General features: G+C 32.8%; 1 pseudogene; it reads right to left on the bottom strand.

The window, feature by feature from the left end:
• Positions 1-3,571: 3,571 nt before the first annotated feature.
• Positions 3,572-13,333, bottom strand: LOC139509525 (aplysianin-A-like; annotated as a pseudogene).

The raw sequence follows: 13,333 nt of genomic DNA, 5'->3' as shown, positions 1-13,333 counted from the left end.
TCAATTCCATACACGACATTGTCCGTGGAACAGTCCAGAGGCTCGAAAGATTTAGTATAAGACGTTTTTCCTGTTAAATTACTGGTAATATCAGGAGTCGTGATTAACATATCACATGTCTTACACGTGCTCCTTTTCCTTTTTTGTGTTTGCAAGAAGAAATGAAAGGTGTTGATTCACTTTGTAGCAGGTGTATTCAAACAATCGAAAATATTAACGCAATATGGCTTTAATTTATGAAAAGTATCTGAATTTTTAAAGTAGTAATTACTTTCTGTCTGAACGTACGTCAAATCAGGGGTATCCCGGAGGATATTCCGTGGAACACACAAATCAAATGCTACAGTGTTCCGAGCAGCAAAAGAGGACCTTGGTAACCCGGGCGACGTCCCAGCCGGTTTGTTGTTTGTATTATTTAACAGATTTGAAGTGGCGTCAACGGTTTCTGAGATACAGAGGGGTTGATTCCTGGTGAAGTGTTTTGGATTTTATTTTTCATCCGATTAGATAGGATTTTTTTTCATTGTGTACTCATTTTTGATCCTTTTCGGTAATGTCAAAGGATTTTACGTAGTTCATACGGTTATTTAGTTAAAAGGGAAAAAACCCACTGTTGCTCTACCGTTGTAAAATTTAAAATATTATACCAGCTTAGATCGGTCAGGGCTGTTAATTGGGACTGTATTTCCACGTAGTTGTTGTAACATCTTAACTGTCGTCAAATTTAGAATTTTAGAGTGGTACCAGTTAATATCGCAAATTACTTTTTTTTTATTTTGGCATATATTTCCAGGTCTTTGTGTCGTGTTTTTGAAATTATTAAATTGTACCAGCGTCTCTGATGTTCGCTTAAACTGGTTTTTTTTTTGTATACATTTCAAGATTGTGATAGTTTTTATAATCAGAATAGATTGACATGATTCATTTCACATCGTGATTATACTGATGAAGGATATCTGTTATTCGAAATATTTTACATATGTTCGTTTTATTGTTATTTTTTGTAATGTTGTACCCTTTTAGACTTGTGATCAATTTATTTGGGCAATCGTCAATGACAGTCAACATGGTTTATCAAAAAAACACCAGTTGTTCGACCTGTTAGTTAAATGCGTTTTGTTAAAATATACTTTTTCACTTTTTTGGTCTTTTGGAAAATGTTGTTTGTGCTGTATTTAGACCCCTCTACAACGAAATTTGTTTTACACGCACACGTAAAAAAATTGCGATTTTTATCAAACGCAATCACAATTTAAAGAATTAATAATATTGACTTCACTAGTCTTTTTGATGATATTTACAACTTTATGACAAATGCAGTTATAGTCCTTATATACCATTTGCAAAGTAGCCAGTAGTAGATATAAATAGAAGGAGTGTGTGATTAAAATGTCAAGCCATATTTTTTTTAGAAGTACACGTTACGCCGATTTCAATTCATCGCTTGTAAACATGAAATATGTCTTACTGGAATAATTATTATGTAACACCTTGTTAATAAGGAGTGTAACATGAATAAATATCAATATATTTCTGTATTATGTATTGTGAAATTTCGTATAAGGTACATACTTATCTTATATAACATAGCTAGCTACTTATACCATAGATACTATATCTATGTTTATATACACAGCTGCATGAGGAACTATTTCTGTACCAAAAATCAGTAGTACTGGAATTCTACTTTTGGTATTCAGTATATCAGCGACATTATATTTGGACCGACATTGATAAGTTTGACCCGAGCTCATGAAGTCATCTCCGGTTGCTGGTTAAACCTAAGAAAACACTTCCCAAAAGATGCAAATACAGGCCCGATAAGTCTTTTATCCGGTTATCTGCATACTTGTATTATAAGATATAAGCTGTTCGACACAATTTGAAGACCTTTTTTATTTGAATTTTATAGCCGACCAACAATATTGTTAATTAAACAGGAGTTATCTCCCGAAGATTTTGAACTTTTGAGGTTTAATAATATTGACCGCACATGTCTTTCTGACATATTTGCAACTTTATGAAAAATGCTGTTAGTATAGCCCTTAATAGATACCATATGTTAAGTAGCCAGTAGTAGATATAAACAGAAGGAGTGTGTGATTAAAATATCACGGCATTTTTTTTTAAAAAGTACTTGTAACGCCGATGTCAATTTCGTCGCTTGCAAACATGACATGTGTCTTACTGGACTAATTATTATGTAACACCTTGTTAATAAGGAGTGTAACATGTATGAATTATCAATATATTTCTGTACTATGTAATCTGTGAAATTTCGTATAAGTATAAATTTATGTTGTATTAACATAGCTAGATATTTATATCATAGATAGTATATATATGCATTTAAAAAGTCAGAATGTTAATATATATGTTCAAACTCTTTAGGTCATTTTTTTAGTAGCAATAAACAAAAAAACTATGTCAATTGGACATGCTTTGATACTATATATGCCCTTGAATTTTTACTAGATAACATTTTTGTTCGCTTTGGGGATTCCGTATATCGTCAGATTATCGGAATTCCAATGGGGACTAACTGTGCACCACTTATTGCGGACCTGTTTTTGTATTGTTATGAGTTACAATTTATGAAAAAAATAAGCAAAGACCCATCGAAACAACATCTGATAAACAAATTTAATAATACCTTTAGATATTTGGATGATGTTTTGACTCTAAATAATGACGTCTTCAGTATGTATATTAAAGAAATGTATCCTGTTGAACTTACTTTAAATAAAGCTAATACTAACAATGACCACTGCCCTTTCCTCGATCTTGATATCTATATCACTAACGGAAAGCTGAATACTAAAATTTATGATAAAAGAAAGGATTTTCATTTCCTATCGTTAATTATCCATTTTTAGATGGTGACGTTCCCTTGTCACCATCTTACGGTGTTTATATATCTCAACTTGTACGATTCGCTCGTGTATGTAACAATGTTTTAGATTTTAACGAGAGAAATTTATGTATTACTGAAAAAATATTACACCAGGGTTTTCGATATCACAAACTAGTCAAAACATTTACTAAATTTTATCATCGGTATAAGGACATCATTCGTAAATATAGCTCAACATGCAGACTTCTTATACGTTCAGGTATTTCACATCCAATTTTTTATGGAAATATTTTTTACAAAGCACAAAGGTGTCAGTATTCACCTCAAAAACTAACAAAACCTTTGAATAGGACTTATTAAGAAGGGATATAGTTACGAAACTGTTGTCAGGTCATTAAAGATTGCATATTTTGGCGTTAATATTGATTCACTTATAGGGTCTTTGCATCGGAACTAAACACATTTATTCAAAAACCAAATAGGGTTAAGGTAATCTATGCCTGGGATAAGAACATCCTAAGTATTTCGCAAAATTCAGTTTTAGCTCATTTATTGCTTGTAAATAAATCTACACCTGAAGTATAATTTAAGGTGAAAAGAAAAAGACTTCATATTTATAAAAGATTTTTTTTAAATGCAAAGGTGAGGAAGGGAAAGGGCACATAGAGACTTTAGAAATAAATTTATAGTCAACAACGTTTTATGTTTTACTTTTAAACCGAAATTATGGCATAACGAGCTCCACTACTTGTAATGCTGAGTTAGAGTCGTATGACAAAGACCGAGAACTGAAAGCATTTACAGCAACAAACACATCATCTTTCTTTGACGGCTTAGTCATCTGTCTTTCAACTTCCGGCCATATATATCCCGGCATCCATAGCTGCCACGCCCCACCATATGGATAATTATGCCAATAGCTAATAATTCCATTTATTGGTGGTGGTATGTCTGTGAGTGGAAGTCGATATATGGCAGACAAATATTTGTTTGTAACTTTGACAATTTCTTTTCCAACGGAGAAGACCGCATCACTGTTGTTTATATTACCATGCTCCCTTTCAATAAGTTCGTTCCAGTATGGTATATTACCATCGTTGTACATGGGTAGTAGTAATGACTTTGTAGGGGTTGCTTTTGATGTTCCGAAATCGTAAGTTTGCTTTAATGGGGTATCTGATATAGCATAATTGGAGTAAACCGGGGATCTTCTCCACCAAGGAGAATTGTAAGCTAGGAAAAAATTTTCCGGCGCTGACATCTTTCACTGCTTTGGTTATGTATTCTCTGATATGAGGTTGATGCAAACCTTTCCAGTTCAGGCTTTCAAGTGATAATCTATTCACTGCAAGGATAACTTTTTTGGCACACTTCTTCATTAAAGGTTTGATCTGAAAACAAAAACATTTATAAGATTGTTTTGTCATATTTTAATATATTTTGTGGTAAAGACAAGAATAGTGTATAAATAATAAACCAATGGCAATGGTTCTGTATCAGCCATCCGTCTAAATATATCAGTCACGATTAGATTGCCTTTATCAAACCCCTAACCTGTACTACGTCACGTCACGCGAATTTTTCGATATGAAACATTGAAACATCCCTCAACTATTTTCATCCTCCATGCAGAGCTCTATTCATTATGTTTGGGTATTGCATATTGTTGAAAGTAATACACACGATGACTTTTATCCACATCAATTTGAATCTGTTGGATAGATGTCTCATTCGAAATCATACATCATCTCATAAAAGTCAGATAAATAGTACCATAAAAAACACAACATAGAAAACTAAAGAATGAGTTACATTAACCCCATAAAAAACTTGGGTGATCTTAGGTGTACTGGAGGAGTAAGCATATCCTGCTTCACATGTGTCACCCGTCTTGTTTCTCGTGTAAGTATAAACCCGGTGAGTAATACCTTGGTTATATAGTTTACCACTTACCCTATCTCATCTAAATAATATTTTATATAATATCTAAATTCGAAAATCAATTACCTTTATAATGCTAGTTCGTCCATTTATGGTAATCGTCGGTTCAAAGTACAAATTGTAATTACCATTTCTCATTTTCTTGATTGCTTTCAAATGGTGATTTAGCCTGATATCGTGCCTGTTGTTAAAATATATAACAAATAAATATTTTATTCAGTTAAGTTGCATTGAAGTTTGAAGTTTTGAGATTTTAAAGATTGTTTTGTGCAATGTTTATCTTTTTGCGTATTTCTTGTTTGACTATTCTTTGGGTTTTTTTTTTTGCTTCTTATCTCGAAGCAGAGTTATAAGTTTCGTCCGTCTAATTAAAACTGAATCTCCGTGCTCGCTCATGTTTTATGATTAGTCGCGGCATGGCATTATCAGTAAGCATGGTTAGTCTATTGTGTTCCGAAATTATTATTGATGATTGTTTAACACCACTTTCCATACTAATTTGCTATTTCGAGGCGGTTATCTTTTATTGGTGGAGTACTCGGCGATATTCAGCTACCTTCGGCCGAGCACACCTGCCACATGCGGGGTTCAAACCCACAGTGTTGAAAAGGTAGTGTTCCAGAAGTTGAACCACTCGGCCACCAAAGCGCGAGTTATTATTTTAAAAACACAATGTTTATCTATACAGCTAAATGGATAAATAAATATGTGTGAAATAATAAATTGCGAAGGGGGAAACACATACCATCAAGTTAAGTATTTTTTGTTTTAACTAATAGTTTAAGAAGTATCACTAACTGGTCAATTCGTAAGACTTCCATAAACAAATTATATAAAGAGAGTATACCAAATTATTTAATGGTACAAACGCACAATAATTTGTATGAAAATATTCAGACCTCAAACAACTAATTCTAAACTGATTGAGGGATATAATTTCATTTCCGGAACACCATAGTTCACTCAGACATTTGGTTGGGTTCGTATTGCTTGGTGATTTGCAGACAGTTGTATTTTTCATACTTTTTTATACTTGACCATGTTGTCGTCTATTATTAAGTTCACTTATGAATTTTAATTGTCCTTCCTATCAACTCCCTCATTGTTTACTCACTTTCGACTCGTCCGAAGGAACGTTTCAAGTAGCTTTTCAGGAATAGAACCAAATCCTGTGGTCACTGTTGAAACTTCATCCTCTTTTTGAGAAGGTGGAGACGTCAGTACCTCTGCCGATGCACTTACACCTAAATCTAAGAAAGAGGACGTGTCTCTGATATAACTCTGTGCTTCTGAACTAAGGAACTTATGATACAACGAATTGATACTGCAAAAAAGAGGAAAACGAAAATGCGCATAAGTAAGATGTATTACACATGTGTGTTCGATTGTCATAGAGATGCACAGACCCGTTATCATACTTAGTTTTCACTTAAAAACCAAATACATGTGTCATTCGAACTGAAGATTATAAGAGGACACGAAAACGTATTCTATTTTCTCTACAATGACAGAGTATTTTGGGATAAAATTTTAGTATTTTTGTCATGTAGTTTTTTTTTTATTCAAAATGGAGAAGATTCCATTAAACGCGCGTCTTGCGTAAATACAAAATGTAATCCTGGTATTTATGATGAGTTTATTTACAACCACTAGGGTCGGTGCCACTGCTGGTGGAATTTAATTCCCCCGAGGGTATCACCAGCCCAGTAGTCAGTCCTTCTGTGCTGACATAAATTATCATATTGATGTGGTCAATTATAAAACTTTTGAATTTTTTTAAATACTAAGCTTTTCTACCTCAGGAATAGATTGCATTGGCTGTATTTGGCAAAACTTTTAGGAAGTTTTAGTCCTCAATGTTCTTCAACTTCGAACTTTATTTGGTCTTTTTAACTTTTTTGGATTCGAGCGTCACTGATGAGTCTTTTTGTACACGAAACGAGCTGGCGTCAATACAAATTTCATCCTGGTATCTATGATGAGTTTATTTACGAAATGTGGTCGCCATCATAATTTACATCCGCCAATAAGTTCTTGTCTTAAAATAAGAATAGTCAAGATCTTTTGACAAGATGGTGATGGAGAAGTTGATTCTTATCCTTATTCTTTTTCATTGTAGATCCAAACTTTTCTACACCGGAGGTAAAAGAAAGGTTTTGTGCGTAATATGTCAGCAGACTCGAAACGGCAACACACAGTTTTTAACAATATATCGGTGTCATTATAATTTGTCACACTCTAAATTGTCCAGAGTCTACAAAATGTGTGAGTATTATATATTTATCAACTACCAACATTATTGAAAGTAAAACAATTAATACACAGTAAGTAACTGTTGGAGACTTATGCCGACATCTGGATCTTAGACGATTGTGTTATTAGGTTGCTATTTCATTGATGTATATCACATATTCATATATTCTGTTAGTCAGAATTATCTCGTTATGTACAATTTGCAATTCACAAAATCCATGCTTCAATTACTTTGATCTTTACACTTTTAAACTATTCAGAATTCAATCCCATTCTTTTTGTTTTATGTACCATCGAAGACTATCAATTAAAATTGATTGATATGAGGAAAACAACAATAGATATTACCTCTGCTTGTACATTTGTAGTCCATCAACATCTTTAATTTGAAATTGTTGATCATCTTCAGGGGAAAGTGGTCGTCAGTACATCAGTATAATTCTTAAACATTTCCCTGAAATTAAACGACAACAGATTTTATTTTAAAAAAATACCTCCCATTTTTATCTTCAAAGTTATAAATGTATAAATGAGTATAATGAAACGTGATGTCAGTTTCTAAGGAAAAAAATAGTGCACTTTGATACAAACAGCGTAAAAATCCACGGTAGGTGTGTTTTGGTTTCTGGCCTTGTGTTGCTTGAATGTTGCACAAACCAACATTAGCTGGTACATTTTAAGTGAATTGATGCACTTGAATTGACTCGGTTTTAATACATGAATCTAGTTAGACAAAATTCGGCTGCAAGTCGTTGACCCTTTTGGTTGAACATTGAAATCTTATATTGATTCACAGACCTTTGATTTACTCTTTTCAAGCGTACACCTCTTCAACTGTCGATAAAGAAGAGGTTACCAGAACAATGTTTCGTCAATGCAATATTGTACTCATGTTTATATAACCTCTTTTACACTGATCGATTCGTATTAGAGGTTAATGAAGTGTCCTGAAATTGTTGCATTGCCGAAACTACGATTTGTTCTGTGAAACGCTCGTATATTTCTTAAGATATAATCGATCAGATTGACTGTGAAAACAATGAATCGGTTTGGACTTTGAAACAGTTACATTGTGACCCGTGGTCTATATAGAAATGTTATTTGTAGATTTGTGAACCAGAAATATTTTAAGGGTTTACAGATCAAATAAATGTAAGCAATGCTGTATAATGTACCATTTAAGTTGACTAACTGGTTTTCTGCTCGTTTGGAAGTAGGTTGTAAGGCGTACTGGTACCCCCTAAATCTTTGTATCGTAGATGTGTTCCACGTACGTGTACAGTAGTAGTATCTGCTGATGCTCCACCACCTAAAACGAATTTTTGTACCGGAAGTCCTAGCTCTCGTATGGTATCAGATAATAGCTTATGTGCTGAAAATATACATAGTGGAATTGTGCGGAGCTACCGATTTATTTCTGGGCAATTAGACCACTTTCGAGTTCATCCATCCCCAGAAAAAAATCGTCAATTATGCACGCCTTTATGACGTCATTTACAAGTTAGAGGGAATCGCCTGTATCCCTGCACTATTAACTTTCATCAAGCGTCTTATTGATCGTCATTGTGCAGGATAAACTAGAAATAATGATTATTTGTAAATACTTAATCACAATTCCCTTATGACAGTAGTGCTTATTGTCAATTATGAGAATTTAATTTGCCGAATAGTTCGTGAAATATATAGTATTATAGTTTCCAACCACACGCTTAACATTAAAACGGAAGTGACGATGTCCGTAAACGCACGAATGTTCACTCAAACAAGACTTTTTGAAGGAAATGCATCGAACACAAAAGTTGTCATACTTGTAACCATGCTAAATGAATATTGTGGACATTCATAATAATTCAAATATGTAGACAACATTTTAAAAATATCATAAGTTACAATTTCTCATCCCTCAGCAGTATTTTTTATCTCTTTTTCTTTATATGTCCCCTCCAATGGAGAGAGTATATTATTTCATTTCTGTCTATCCTCTCGTTCTTCCGTCCTATGATACCTTTTCTCAGAAAATGTAATGAAATTAAAAAACGTGTTGTCTCTATGTCTGAATTGTCATTTCTTATACACGTAACATTTCATGGTGTAGTATAATGGTCTATTTTTACACAGCTCTGCAAGTGATGTATAATTCCTTAGTTTGCGTACTTTGTGGAATTAGTATTTCAAAATTTTATAAATGTTCCTACTTATAACAGAAATGAAAAATTTAGGTTATCAAAAATAAATTGTTCACGAAAATATGAATTGTGCTTTTCATATTGTAGAGACTGATATCTAAAATAGAATTATAATTCTTGTCTATTCACTAGGATATGATCTATTTGCCTTATTCTTAAAACAAAACACCGTTACATCTTTATCAACTTACATGAAGCAGTGAATCGCATTGCGCCGAGCTCAACATTAATGTCAGGAATATCTGGAAATTTCATGGTGTAACATCTCCCTCCTACTCTGTTAGAGTATTCGTACACAGTAATTTGTTTATTTAGTTTTCTCAATCTCCATCCAGCGTATGTTCCAGCTATACCGGCTCCTATTATAGCTACATCATCACATGACCTCGCTTTAAATATAACAGATAATACTATTAAGGTGGTACCTAACACCTTGACTAATATTAAGTTGGCTCGTTTTATTTTTATAAAATTTTCACAAAAATTTCAAAATTTCAAAACATTTGACCAACCACTTTATCAGAATATATGCATTGGTTTGCAGTTTGACCAATACTTATTTAGATCACTGAGAAACTTAATATTTCCATAACAATACAACGTGATTAAAACGTTTAGCTGATTTGTACAGAGTTATCTCCCTGCAGGGTTAATTACCACATTAATTGAAGGAAAAAATTAGTAAAAATACTATAATGATATCCTTAATTAATTCATTTGATTGCCTCAATGCAAAATGTCCCGAAATATAACTTTCTGTCTTATCATGTCGGTTTTCATTACAGCTGTGCCATAAAAAGTTGACTTTGGTCTGTAAAAAATGGTTTGATGATGCGGTTATGGATATTTTCCTGTAAACAGTGACTATAGATATTAACCATCGTTTTTCTCAGTTTAACTTCTGCTAAATGATCATTGCATGAAAAATCAATACGCAATTTGATTGAACTTAATTTTGGTACATTGCGAAAAAATAGAGAAAATGCATGGATTCAGTCGTCTATATGATAGATAATCTGAAATTTTTGTTTGTTTGCTGGTGACTATTGTTTACAACAGTGATTAAATGGAAAGAATTTGTGCCTGTTTCTGTTAGGGTTTTTTAATCAATGGGGAACCTTTTTTGGGGCAACTCAAAACTTTCCATGCTGTAATTTCCGATAAAGTTGTTGTACGGTGTGGTAGTTGTAGAACAGACTTGTAGTACAGACTTCCCTCCCTATATTTGAAGCAACTGTCATATAAGTGAGAGGTTTAACTAGCTTTAAAACCAGGTGTTATCCATCATTTTCTACTTTAGAAAATATCTGTACCAAGTCAGGAATATGACAGCTGTTATCCAGTCGTTTGATGAGTTTGTGCTTTTGATTTTGCTATTTGATTAGGGACTTTCTATTTTGAATATTCCTCGCAGTTCAGTTTTTTGTGATTTGACTTTTTTAAACAGCTTTACGATTTGTATGGAATATATATTTTAAATTGCACAACACATGAAACTAGGACAAAAACATAATGCATAAAATATTTACAAACGACGTGACTTAATCTAAGTAAACAAGATATACAACACACTATTATGAGACACACATACATATATGATGAATTACATTTGTTGACGGTAATATTTAGGGACGGGTTTAAATAATTATGTGTTTTCACTTCCGTAAATTGTCCAGGTTATCAATGAGTTGTAGTCGTTGCCATCATAATCGTTTCGTCTGTCTAAAGATTGGAAATGAATATAATCGAATCTTTTTGTATCTTTTCTTAAAAATAGTACCAAAAATATTTTTTCAAATGTTGGTGCAAATCATCTTGTTTTAAGATTGGATACGGTTTGTTTGTTTTCGTGTCTATTTGGAATTAGGGTCACAACACAGTGTGTAGCTACATATTTTTGAGTTAAATATTTTTTAGGTAATTTCTGTTTTCGTTATAAAATGACGAATACAGGTCAACACAAACATAATCTAAAAAAGACTTTCGAATTTTCTCATTTTTTTGTACATGAACCAACTTGGGATACATTTTGTCGCGCATGTTCCTCTAGAAAAGGCATTTGGTAATATTCACATTATCCAAAAAGTATAGCTAAACCTCTCGCATGTATGACACTCACAGTTGTTTAAAATTTCATTATTTTGGACAACGATATGTGCACAAAACAAACAGACATTATAAGTCAAAATGTCAGAAATAGGGATACAGCAGTCAACATTGTGTTATAATTAAGGACGTAAGACATTTGCGCCGATTTTAAAAGTTTTCGAACTTTTATTTACGCCGATGGTGTACAGGTAATTAACAGGTGCATTTTATTTTTTCTCATTTATCATTATAAACTTCGAGCTCTTCCGTTAAACAGTTGTACACATATCATAAATTGTCTTTTATAACATAACTGATGTCCCCCGGCAATAGATTGTTGTCGGTTTCATATGGTTCAGAACTAGTGGAGAAAAATCAATTATGTTGGGATAAGCACAGAGTATAAGGATAAATCAAGTGACACTGGTAAACTGCTATCGGCATTTTCGGGCTACCATTACTTCCCTTCATGTGTGACATTATGTCTGAGTATTCTTCCTACTTATGTCAAAATAAGAACTCTTGAAATGACCGACGGTGTACACAAGCAAGAACAAAATAGACTTAGCTATTTACAAGTACAACAAGTAGTAGAAGAGATGAAAATACTTGAAAGGAATATATCAGATGTATAGCATTTGAATACTCGGTCAGAAAACATTTATAATTCATTGTATCATAACATTAGTTCAACTGGATAACGGAAGAGGTTTATAATGAAAAATAAAAACTAACATTTAACCTTTAATTTACCTGTACACAATCGGCGCAAATGCAAAACGCTGATAATTTTAATCACTACAAAACACACAAATATATCAAAAAAGCCTAACTATAAAGGCATATAGACAACGAACACTAACAAAAAGAATACAAAACAATATACCAGACATTGTAGCACAATAACACAATGACGGGGTGTATAGTTTCGACCCACCGTATAAAGAACTGTAAAGCCTTTAACAATGAACAAAATCAATATCGTATATAGTAAGCTATGAAAGGCAGCAATGTGAAAAATTTAAATAATTAAAAACGAGAAACCAACTACTTATGTACATAATAATAAATAAAAACAACAAAAAAATCAAACAGAATATAAACTGCAACATGCAACCAACATTAACCACTGAATTACAAGCTCTTTGTTATCATTATATAAATATATATATATATATATATATATTTATATATGCCTCGCCCGACGGTTGTGTTTTATTTACTCAAATATTGTATATACAAATAATTTTAAGATGAAAGGAATGTTCTTATGTATGTACAATATAAAATAAATTGTTTTTTCAGTGCCAGCCTTTGTAAGAATCAGGCAATTTAGTAAAAAATCAAAACAAGGCAAAAAAAAAACTCAACAACATCGACCATGGTTTATCATCTTTCTTGGAAGTTACCATAAAAAAGGTAAGGTCTCTTGTTTCTGAATGTCTGGTAATTCTAGAAATCTGTAGATAACTTTTGGTTAGAATGATAACAAATTAAGGAGTTAGATGCCCTTAACGGATTTGTAATCACATAAGCAACACGACGGGTGCCACATGTGAAGCAGGATCTGCTTACCCTTCCGGAGCACCTGAGATCACCCCTAGTTTTTGGTGGGGTTCGTGTTGTTTATTCTTTAGTTTTGTATGTTGTGTCGTGTGTGCTACTGTTTTTCTGTTTGTCTTTTTCATTTTTAGCCATGGCGTTGTCAGTTTGTTTTAGATTTATGAGTTTGACTGTCCCTTTGGTATCTTTCGTCCCTCTTTTAGACAGATTGCCACATATAATTATCATTTTTTAAATCTACGATATATACTAAACTAAGATATGAAATAAACTTACACTTATACGGACGTCGTTTATATTTAGCCTCTATCATCACCACAAATATAAAGCCAATTATAAAAACAGTTTTCCAAGCAGACATATTGTACATGTTGTAAGTCATGTACATATGTAGTCTATAAGTGAAAAACAAGAATTTTTATAAACATTATTAATTATTAATATTCTA

This window comes from Mytilus edulis, unplaced genomic scaffold (genome assembly GCF_963676685.1).
Source record: "Mytilus edulis unplaced genomic scaffold, xbMytEdul2.2 SCAFFOLD_1384, whole genome shotgun sequence".
Classification (NCBI taxonomy): domain Eukaryota; kingdom Metazoa; phylum Mollusca; class Bivalvia; order Mytilida; family Mytilidae; genus Mytilus; species Mytilus edulis.
Note: the sequence above shows the minus strand (reverse complement) of the source record. Positions and strands in the feature narration are given on the sequence as shown.